Here is a 12,096-nt window from a genome sequence, read left to right on the forward strand (position 1 = left end):
ATATCATGATTTGAAGGGGCATCAGTCTATCAACAAGGAGTCTGAGAGGTAAAGGGAGCAAAATCAGTGTATTATGGAAAAAAGATAAAGTCTGTCCATCCAAGATGTTGTGAATCAGACATGTATAAATTGATGGTTCTACGCACAATTGTATTTCTTTCAGTTTCAGGTTTAATGATAATTTAAAAAAATAACATCCAACAGTTGAAATATGAGAAAAATTAAAAAAGACAAATATGATGAAATCTGATGCATAAACACATACATTTTGTTTTTCTGAGCTCCCCTTTTAACACAGTTTTATTGCCTGTAGATCCATTATTTCTCCCCTTCCTTCTGTCTAGGTACAACATATAGAACCTTGCCCCTATCAGGAGCCTTGCCCCCTAGGAGGGTTTAGGGGTTCAAGACCCGTTCAAGACCCTTCATTTCTGTACCCTAATGCACGTTTTTTGTGTGCTGTGATTTCACAGTTCACTTTTCTGTGGTGTTCAACAAGCACTGCTCTGGGAAGCTCTGTTAAAAAAAATTGATTACTGATCCAATGTGTACTGATGACATCTGTTCTTATATAAATCAGTAATCAGTTCCTATATTTCTTGGCTCTGATGTCATTGCGAACTCATAGACATGTTCCTTCCTTGCTGAGTAGGGAGTAAGCAACCGGGGGAGATAAGCTGCATTATCAAACCACATTCCAGATTGCTTCAGGCGGTAGGTTCATTTTATAGACCATCAAATTTTGTCTTTAGACAATCAAACAGTCGTTTTCCTTTCACTTTTTACTACAACCACATGTTTTACTGCTCTAATTCATTCGGCAGTTTTGGCTAGAGAACACATTTTACATGACCCATAGAATGGTCAACGTTTGGAAAATGAGCCCATACCTTCCGTTCTAAGTGCCTGTGATGTACTCACAATAAACAGGTAAACAACTGCTCTGGAAATTTCGGTTTGTTAAAAATAGACTTCTCTTTGACCCTTAATCCATTCTTTTTTTAATCCAGAAGTTTGTATTAGTATTGCGATGGGTGTAATGTCACAATACTGACAAAGACATGCACCAATGTTGTACATTCAGTCAAAGGACTAGACACTTGATTCAGATCTTATTGTCTCGTTCTAGGTAATGATGTTATTGTTAAACATATTATCTATAAATTAGAAAATTGTGTATTAATACTGTATATTATGTAAGGCCAAACAATCAACTTCCATTAAGTGGGCTTAAATCCCTACCGAAGTAAATGTAAATGCTTTGATTGTCTCTCACAGAGGTCACATGGTGGAGAGCCCATCCAATTGGCTCCAGATTAGGACCCTTGACCAAGGGCTGTCAGAGACAGCACATTTGGTACACTGGGAGCACATTCTCTACATACAACCTCCTGCTGTTGTGGACACATATGTACAGTGGCTGGGCGGTAAAGTCCATCTTTCTTGCAGCTGCATACAGTATATGCATTACGCAGTGGCAACAGCTTAAAGCAGAGCTCCACCCAAAAGGGGAAGTTCCGCTTTAAGTAGTGGTTCCCAGCTCCACACGGGGAATTGGCAGCTTTGTTGAGTGGGTAGACCAATTTTGACAGGTACCCGCTCTCACCTCTGCTACAATCACTTAGGTGTTCAAAAGTGGAAGTTGTCCTCCTCCCTTCTCGTAGTCTTCTGGGACACATGACAGGTCCCAAAAGACTATGGGACCATTCACAAAGTGCAAGGATTGAAATCCTGCAGTGCCCGCTAGGTCCCTCTGCTCAAGAAAGCACATGCCCAGGCCCGTCTGAAGTTTGCCACTGAATATCTGAATGATGCAGAGGAGGACTGGTTGAAAGTGTTGTGGTCAGATGAGACCAAAATCGAGCTCTTTAGCATCAACTCAACTCGCCGTGGCGGAGGAGGAATGCTGCCTATGACCCCAAGAACACCATCCCAACTGTCAAACATGGTGGTGGAAACATTCTGCTTTGGGGGTGTTTTTCTGCTAAGGGGACAGGACAACTGCACCGCATCAAAGAGACAATGGACGGGGCAATGTACTGTCAAATCTTGGGTGAGAACCTTCTTCCCACAGTCAGGGCATTAAAAATGGGTCGTGGATGGGTATTCCAGCATGACAATGACCCAAAACACACAGCCAAGGCAACAAAGGAGTGGCTCAAGAAGCACATTAAGGTCCTGGAGTGGCTTAGCCAGTCTCCAGACCTTAATCCAATTGAAAATCTGTGGAGGGAGTTGAAGGTTCGAGTTGCCAAACATCCACCACCAAACCTTAATGACTTTGAGAGGATCTGCCAAGAGGAGTGGACCAAACTCCCTCATGAGATGTGTGCAAACCTGGTGGCCAACTACAGGAAACGTCTGACCTCTGTGATTGCCAACAAGGGATTTGCCACTAAGTATTAAGTCATGTTTTGTGAAGGGGATCAAATACTTATTTCCCTCATGAATATGCAATTATGCAAATCAGTGCATACTTTGTTAGACATACATTTCTTTTGAATTTTTTGTTGCTATTATGTCTCTCAGTGTTACAATACACCTACCATTCGATTTTTAGACTGATCATTTCTTTGTGAGTGGGCAAACATTCAAAATCAGCAGGGGATCAAATACTTATTTCCTTCAATGTTATATGATCTGATGAAACCAAGGTTGAACTTTTTGGCCATAATTCCAAAAGATATGTTTGGTGCAAAAACAAAACTGCACATCACCAAAATAACACCATAACCACAGTGAAGCATGGTGGTGGCAGCAGAATGTTTTGGGGCTGTTTTTCTTCAGTTGGAATTGGGGCCTTAGTCAAGGTAGAGGGAATTATGAACAGTTCCAAATTCCAGTCAGTATTGGCACAAAATCTTTAGGCTTCTGCTAGAAAGCTGAACATGAAGAGGAACTTCATCTTTCAGCATGACAACGACCCAAAGCATACATACAAATTAACAAACAAATGGCTTCACCAGTAGAAGATTATATTTTTGCAATGACCCAGACCAAAATCTCATCGAAAATCTGTGGGGTGATCTAAAGAGGGCTGTGCACAGGAGATGCCCTCGCAATCTGACAGATTTGGAGTGTTTTTCCAAGGCAGAGTGGGCAAATGCTGCCAAGTCAAGATGTGCCATGCTGATAGACTCATACCCAAAAAGACTGAGTGCTGGAATAAAATCAAAAGGTGCTTCAACAAAGTATTAGTTTAAAGGCATGCACACTTATGCAACCATATTATTTAATTTTTTTATTTTTACTTCCCTCCACCTAAAAGTTTTCAGTTTGTTGTTGAACTGTGTTGTACAGTTTATAGGTCACATTAAAGGTGGAAAAAGTTCTGAAACGATTTATCTTTGTCTCATTTTTTTACATCACAGAAAGCTGACATTTTAACAGGGGTGTGTAGACTTTTTATATCCACTGTAATATACACAGTAGTGTGAAGAAGGGGGTGGAGAAGTTGGCGTTTCAAGGTATTTCAATTGATAAACTGAGAAAGGCCATATATACAAGATAGCCTTTACCTATGAATATGTTTGGTGACAAAAGCTGTATTAATACACAATAATTTATACTAACAATATAGTTTTCCTTTACTTTTGTTTGGCCTCTGCTAGACTTGCCTATTAGTCCACCATGATTGGTATTAAAAAAAAAAGCCTGTTTTTTTTTTTAATAAATCAATCAGTGTTCATTAATTCACATACGGTTGCAAGAAAAAGTATGTTAACCCCTTGGGATTACGTGGAGTTTTGCATGGATTGGGCATAAAATGTGCTCTGAACGTCATCTAAGTCACAACAATAGAAGAACACAGTCTGCTGAACATAATACTACACAAACATTAGATGTTGCCATGGTTTAAACATTCACAGTGCAGGGAGGAAAAAGTATGTGAGGCCCTAGCTTAATGACTTCTCCCAGAGCTAATTGGAGCCAGGAGTGAGCCAACCTTGACTCCAATCAGTGTGATGATATTGGATGTGTTGCTGACAGCTGTCCTGCCCTTAAAAACACACACCTGTTTTGGGTTTACTGGTTTCAAGAAGCACTGTCTGATGTGAACCATGCCTCGCAGAAAAGAGCTCTCAGAAGACCTACGATCAAGAATTGTTGACTTGCATGAAGCTGGAAAGGGTTACAAACGTATCTCCAAAAGCCTTGATGTTCATGTGTCCACGGTAAGACAGACTGTCTACAAATGGAGAAAGTTTAGCACTGTTGCTACTCTCCCTAGGCATAGTCGTCCTGTAAAAATGACTGCAAGAGCACAGTGCAGAATGCTGCATGAGGTAAAGAAGAATCCCAGAGTGTCAGCTAAAGACCTACAGAAATCTCTGACACATGCTAACATTTTTGTACACATCTACAATAAGGAAAACATTAAACAAGAATGGAGTACATGGGAGGACACCACGGAGGAAGCCATTGCTGTCCAAAAAGAATATTGCAGCACGTTTGAAGTTTGCAAAACAGCACCTGGATGTTCCACAGCACTACTGGCAAAATATACTGTGGACAGATGAAACCAAGATTGAGTTGTTTGGGAAGAACACACAACACTATGTGTGGAGAAAAAAAGGCACAGCACACCAACATCAAAACTTCACCCCCACTGTAAAACATGGCGGAGGGAGCAGCATGGTTTGGGGCTGCTTTGCTGCCTCAGGGCTTGGACGGATTGTTGACATTGATAGGAAAATGAATTCCAGAGTTTATCAAGACATTTTGCAGGAAAACATACGACCATCTGTCCGCCAACTGAAGCTCCACAGAGGATGGGTGATGCAACAGGACAATGACCCAAAGCATACAAGTAATTCAACAAAACATAGCCTGCAACAGCACAGCATACGCCTTCTGGAGTGGCCCAGTCAGAGTCCTCACCTCGATTGAAATGCTGTGGCATGACCTTAAGAGAGCGATTCACACCACACATCCCAAGAATATTGCTACACTGAAACAGTTTTGTGAAGAGGAGTGGTCCAAAATTACTACAGATCGTTGTGCAGGTCTGATCTGCAACTACAGGAAATGTTTGGTTGAGGTTATTGCTGCCAAAAGAGGGTCAACCAGTTATTAAGTCCAAAGGTTCACATACTTTTTCCTCCCTGCACTGTGAATGTTTACATGTTATGTGCAATTAAACCATGGCAACATCTAATGTTTGTGTAGTATTATGTTCAGCAGACTGTGTTCTTCTATTGTTGTGACTTAGATGATGTTCAGAGCACATTTTATGCCCAATTCATGCAAAACTCCACGTAATCCCAAGGGGTTCACATACTTTTTCTTGCAACTGTATCAGTTGGGGAACATTGCTTCAACTAGTTTCGTCTGTAATTGGACGTCTTCAGGAAGCTTCAGGAAGATTGCTAATCCTGTCCTCTGTACAAAAGAGCTGGTATACTTCATGATTGCCTTCCTTTTTGCTGACCTAGATTGACCTGACTAGTCTTGTCTGCTGCCTGCCCAAGACCTCTGCCTGGACCTGTATAATCTCTACTATCTTGCCTGTCACCTGCCCATAACCTCTTCCTGGACATGGCTACAGTCCTGCCTGCTGCCTCTTGCTTGAACCTGATTACTCTCTTGCCTGACTCCTGGCCATAATCTCTGCCTGGTCCTGACTACTATTTTGCTTGCTGCCTGCCCTCAACTTCTGCCTGGACCTTACTACTCTTCTGCCTAGTGTCTCCACACCATAGCCTTTCTGTTCCAGTTACTCCCTTGGTGAGGCAGTCCTGAGGACTGCAAACTGTTTAATGCTTGTAGCAAAGAAAACCAGAGTTACTAGAGCTTATGGCCTTTCTCCGCCATCGGGAGCTCTGGTGTAAACCAGTTGTCATTTAGGTTTCATGCCTTGGGTTAGCCTGCTTCATCTGCAAGGGAAACACCATAACACATAGTGCTTGACCATAGTCTGTTACTTCCAGGCCAATAATATCTTGGAAATTTCTAATTTGGTGCACTAAAATGCCAATACCAAAATAAGTGGGTACAAGCAGCAGCCTTGTTGAGTTACTTGGCATATTTGGATGATTTCTGATCATATTTCACAAATGCATTAGGTGCAGAATATAGTGCTTTGTTCCAGGTTAGACAATGGGAGCAGAGTTCTTCTTTAGACATATTGTTATAAAACAAAAGCAGGGACCAAAGTGAATTTGTTGCTTATTTATTTCACAAAAATATGATTACAGGCATATTTATTTATAGCATTTTGAAAAGATCCTGGCATACAATGCAACATGAGGAAGAGATTTCATCAAATGGCTGAAGAATGGTTTATGCAATAAAGTTCTATTACAAGAATTCAACAATATACCGAGGGCGTGAGCTACTAAAGTGTTAGGAGGAGTATGACCTGTGTTCAGTTCAAACGCCCAATCAAATCCAGGAAAATCTTTAAAAACAATGCTTCTTGTTTACACGATTGGATGTTTGACATCAACATTTTCACTCCATCTCCTTTCATACTTTAGTAACCAGGCTATGAGACTTGTATGTCTCTTAAGGCATAAAAGACCACAAGAAAGAAATGTCATCACAACATTTGATTAGAAACACAGACACAACAAAAAATAATTGATGATGCCACTAGCAGCCAAGTGGAATCCAGCTTTCATGTTTCAAGTGAAGGTTGGAGAAAGGCTGATCTTCGCCTGTTATGGGCAGCATCAATATTTGTACACTACACTATACATCTTTTTTTTGATTGGTCATACTTGCTATGAACAAAGTGATCTGATTAGACACTGCTGCTGAGATTGGAACTTTAATGCGTTTATTTTATTACTCAAATGAATGCCAAAGAAAGTATTTAGGAATGTTCTTGTCTAAATTTCTCTATGGTGACTGTTTGTTGTACATTATATGTACATTTTATGAAACACCTACTATTCAACATTACTAAATATCAGTGACTAAAGGGTTGGGTTTTACAAAGCATTGGGAGTGGTCTAGATGGGATTATGGTGAATCTAGGAAGGGTATGGTTATACTGTATCTGTGATCATTTACGTTTCCACATATGACCAACTTAGCATGCGACTGGAAATTGCATAGACAGAGGATACCTTTAGTGAAAACTGAGTTTCAAAACAATCAGTGCTTCAAGATATAAGCAGCTAAAGTTATAATATATGAAGGTCCCTATAAAAGCTGAGCTTGGCACCACACCTTTATGAGCTTCCAGTAGGTCAATGAGGCCACCTATCACATTAAAGGACTGATAACAAGGTTCGGGAGCAAGCTTAATGGAAAAAAAAGAATGGGCCAAGCTTGACAGCAAAAGGGGATGGGCCGCACTTGACTTTTACAGAAAACCATAGAATGTTTTTTACCCCAATTTGGGACTTTTAAGGCACTTCATTACAAACATTTGGTAAAAAGATTTAGCATATTTTATTACACAAAAGGTTCATAAAATCACCCAGATTTCACCACAGATTATAACACATAAAGTACAGGAAACTCTCAATGATTAATACAAGCCTGTGATGAGTCCCCATTCACCCGACACATTTCAGAGATACAACACTCTTTCCTCACAGGTTTGAAGGATATCGCATCTAATTCAGAGAGAAGTTATCACAGGAACAAAAGAAGTGATCATTGCCAACCCATCAAACAACCTAAATGGCCATGAATCACCCCACTTGCTCCCAGGTGGAAAATTATATGGATTGCGCAGGTAGCCACTGAGACTCACAAATGCCAGCCCCGTAGGTGTAGCAGAATTGGTAATAACAATTTCAGGGGAATAACCAAGCTGGGAAGATGTTGGCAATCAATCATGTCAGGTCAGCGGCAAGAAGATAATTAACATTTAGTGTAATAAAAGATGCTAAATCTTTTTACCAAATGTTTGTAGTGAAGTGCCTTAAAAGTCCAAAACTGGGGTAGAAAACATTGTATGGTTATATCTTAGGGATGCAGCACATACGAGAGCACACCTACCAGTATTAGAGCACACCCACCAGTATTAGAGCACACCCACCAGTAAAGTCAAGATTTGCATGCAACTTTAGCTGCCTAGTCTACTGATTGTTTTTCAGTGGATATAACCACGGTATATGCATTGCTTCCACATATATTCAGTTTGCATTGCACAGACTTGTAATTGCTTTGCTTTAATCTGGGAAAGTTGGCATGTCAGTATTCTGAAATGGGCAAGTGCTTGCATCTGTATGTGCATGTATACATTCCACCACAATAAAGGCCATGTTTTATGAATAAACCACTTTTACAGAAGTAGTTTATCCAGCAGGCACAGATATTAGACAATAGTGCAATAAACCTTATATACATATTATATATGTTAACAAAAATACTATTTTACCTAAAACATACTTCTTCTTTGACTCTTAGTACACTTATCCTCATCAGGACTCTGTCCCTCAGCATTATCCTTTATCAATATGTGAATCCTTACATTGTAAAACTATGCATTTAATTTAAAATAGAAATGCAAGGCAAAACGTTTGTGTATATGTACAAGAAAATGATAAATACCTTTTTTTCTTTTTTATAAGTGACCTTTTTATAAGTTATATAAGGGGCTTAGAGAGGTGGGGGTGGAGACTGCAGCAGGCATGTCAGTAGGAGACAGAGTATCAGCAATACACTGATCTTCCCAGTGATTAGCTGTGTAGGGACGTGTCAGCACCAGTCTGACCACTGGGGTATAGGCAGGCTATGCTCCCAGGTAGAATGCAAAGAAGAAAACTGACCATGCTGGGATGGATGAGCTTCCATGCCTACTGTGGTCAGTTTGAAATAGGAAAGCATGGGGTCGGGTGGGATCACCAGGTATTTCACACAAACGAATCAATCCAAGGAAAACAGGATACTTTTTCATACAAGTACATAGTACAACAGAGTTATATCAGGAATATGAAATTATGGGGTAACATACACTTTAAGCTGCAAAGGCAGCTGGGTGGGGGTGTACACATGGGGTGGCCGCAAAGCTTTGCTTCACGGTGTGGCAAAAATTATACCTCCTGTCGCATTTGGTGGACAGTGCTGCTGCCGGGCACTACATATTCCAGTAATTTGGATTGGGCCATGCCGCAACTGCATGCTTCCTGTTACCACTCAGAAAAGCAATTTACTGTGGGTCTCTTTTTTATAGACCAACACAAGGGTACACAAGCCTTTACAGCAGCAGGGCTCATTTGTTATTTTTGTATTTTTGTTATATGTATTAGCTTTGTTATATGATTAATATATATTTTTAATAAAGCTTCTGTTCTAACAAATATTAGAACACTATGATATGATTAAAATATGTTTTCATTATTTTCATAAGAATATGGCTGTACTATATAACAGTGCTCATATAATTGTAAAGAAGGATCATTTATGCTGCCCCATAATCTGTAGGAGACAAGTAAACAGGTGAGTGTCTGCAGGCTGCTGGTATGTACAATGCATTGGTCTTCTTGCTATGAACATTCTGCAGACTGAGTGCAGCTACACAGAACAGTCTATCGTTTTAGTAATTGTGCCTTGTACTGGGTATGTCAAAATTAACACCGCTCCTGAGAATGAGGGAAGAAATGAAGGAGAAAAGAATCCTATTTCCTATGTGTGAAGAAATTACAGAAATTACTGAAACCATCTCAGAAAACCTGCACTGCTACTCTGCCTTTGTATGCTGGATAGACTTTGTTGATATTAGAGTAAAAAAGCGCATATAGAGACACTGTTGCCTACAAGGGGAGTGGGGGAGCTGCCGCCATTGTGGGCCATTAAAGTGTTACTAAACCCAGGACCCTGCTTTCACTATATCTGGTCTCCCACAGTACACAGAACATGGAAATGCAATTATTTCAGTAAATATAAACTGCTAAATACCTTTTCTCAGCAGAAGTCTTGTGACTTCTATTAGTGTTCAGCAGAGCACTGGTTAAAGCTTGTAGGAGGAGTTTTCTTTCTGCTCTAGGAGGATGCAAAAACCCCTGACCTCTGTCTGGACAGTGCTGATTGGTGCTGTGCTGATCACATACACTCTCCCAAGAAAAAAAAAGTATCTGTAGCAATACACACTAAACTGAGCATGCACAGAAGGGCTACGGGTTCAGTCTGTCTTATCAGCATGGACATTTGAACAAGAGGAAGGGCAGAGAAGACAGAATCAAACAGTTTTTTTATACAATGCAGAGGATTAACCCCTTAGGTTCCACAGTGAGTATAACAAGCATGCTTTACTGCATATACAGACTGATTTTACAGTTGTAGACTTAGTAACACTTTAAGTCTGGATAGAGGGTGATAGGTAAAAGCAATTTGCCCCAGAGCTTAGTGAATGAGGTGAAGCTCTACTTATGTTTACATGTGCAAGGCAAAATGCTGTTTTTTTTCCTGGCAAGTGATTGGGTATTCTTAGCAATGTTAAACTTAAAGTGTAAGTTCATCTTTAAAGAAAATGTTACACTAGACCCTCTTCCCCCATCCCATTGTACTACTCTCCTGCGATTCCCTGCTGTCATCCACTTCACAAGTCCTGAGATTTGAAATCCTCCTGGCTTTCTCTCCTCTCCTCACACTGCTTACAGGACAGGCTAGACAGATTCTGATTGGTCAGCACAGTCCATGTGACAATGCTGACCATTTAGAATACCTCTTGTACGTAGACGCTGGGAGGCACAGATAGGGGATTAAGCCGCAGGAACTTTAAATCTTCAGAAGCAGCGTTCCGGTGACTACGTCATGGTACACTGGTACAGCAGGGGAAGGGGTCCAGTGTAAAGTCACCTTACAGATTTTCTGTAAAGGTGAACTTGCACTTTAAATTGTGGGGAAGATTTCTCTTGCCAAGTGCAACTTCCCATGCAAAGTAAACAGCCTATTTCCCTTTAGTAAATCAACTCCATTATCTCCAGGATTTTGGATAACAGTTATAGAAATTAAACAGTATTGACCTCTCCTCATAAAGCGTTCCTCTCTAAAAAAAAATATTACCTTTATAACTCTGAAATTTGAGAGAAGCAGTGCGAGATCCTAACTCAATGTTTTATTATTAGGAATATATGTAACCTACTGCGTTCCTGTTGAAAAACTCAATAGAAATTTACTGAAATGAAAATAAGCAGTAATGGGGCATATAAAATTGGGTACGGACTAGCAATATGACAATACTGGCACCTGCCAGAAAGCCTGATATGCTTACAGTAAAACTATAAGCAAAACTATTTTTTTTACATTTTGGATTAAGTAAAATAGAGTTATAACCCATTTTAGTTTTTTGCCATCTGTGTCCTATTGGGGAGATTTACCTTCACTTCCTATACCAGGAAATCCCTGCAAATTAAGAGAATCCTTTGGGGCTACTGGAACAAAGATCCCCATTGGAAGATTTACCCTCTATACCCGTTCTGAGGATAACCAAAAATCTGGGATTTTCTTTTACTTTCAAAGATATCAGAAAACAGGACAAACAGAGAGGGTGAATCTCCCTAACAAAGGCACAGACAGCAAAAAAAACCTCAGAGGTCTGGAAGGGGTTTTAATCCCTCACCACTCTGTCCCAAACTAAAAAACATTTTGCCATTGGTTAAACTTTCAGCAGTGCCAGATTTATACTTGTTGGAATAGTAGAAAAGAAGGAGCGCCCAATGTCCAAAACAATGTGTTTTGATGCTAGATTAGGAGGCATTTATTGTGAGTGACAACAAGTACATCAAGCCAACGCGTTTCAAGGAAGGATGAGAATAAATGGCATATCATCAGTCCTTATTTGCTGGCACGCCTCGGTGGACAGCGGATGGATGGATGAGATTTAAAACCTTTAAAACCACTCTGCAGTTATCACCTAGCATGCTTTGACATCAATACATCCTGACGTCACTTCCAGTTCCTGTCCTAACCCTGGCTTGCGTTCCATAGTTTCTACTGGAGGAAGACACAGCCTGTCATATGAACGTAATCTGTGTTCTGACAGAGCCCAGCGCTATTCCACCTGTCATGCAGGGGCGGTTTTAAAGGAGACGACTCCTCCATCCACCTGCTGTCCACCGAGGCCTGCCAGCAAATAAGGACTGATGATATGCCCATTAATTCTCATCTTTCCCTGAAGAAGGGAGAGTCTTTTCT

The sequence above is a fragment of the Staurois parvus genome, unplaced genomic scaffold, assembly GCF_062004578.1.
Source record: "Staurois parvus isolate SC_StPar_1 unplaced genomic scaffold, SC_StPar_1.0 ptg000422l, whole genome shotgun sequence".
In the NCBI taxonomy this organism is placed as follows: Eukaryota; Metazoa; Chordata; class Amphibia; order Anura; family Ranidae; genus Staurois; species Staurois parvus.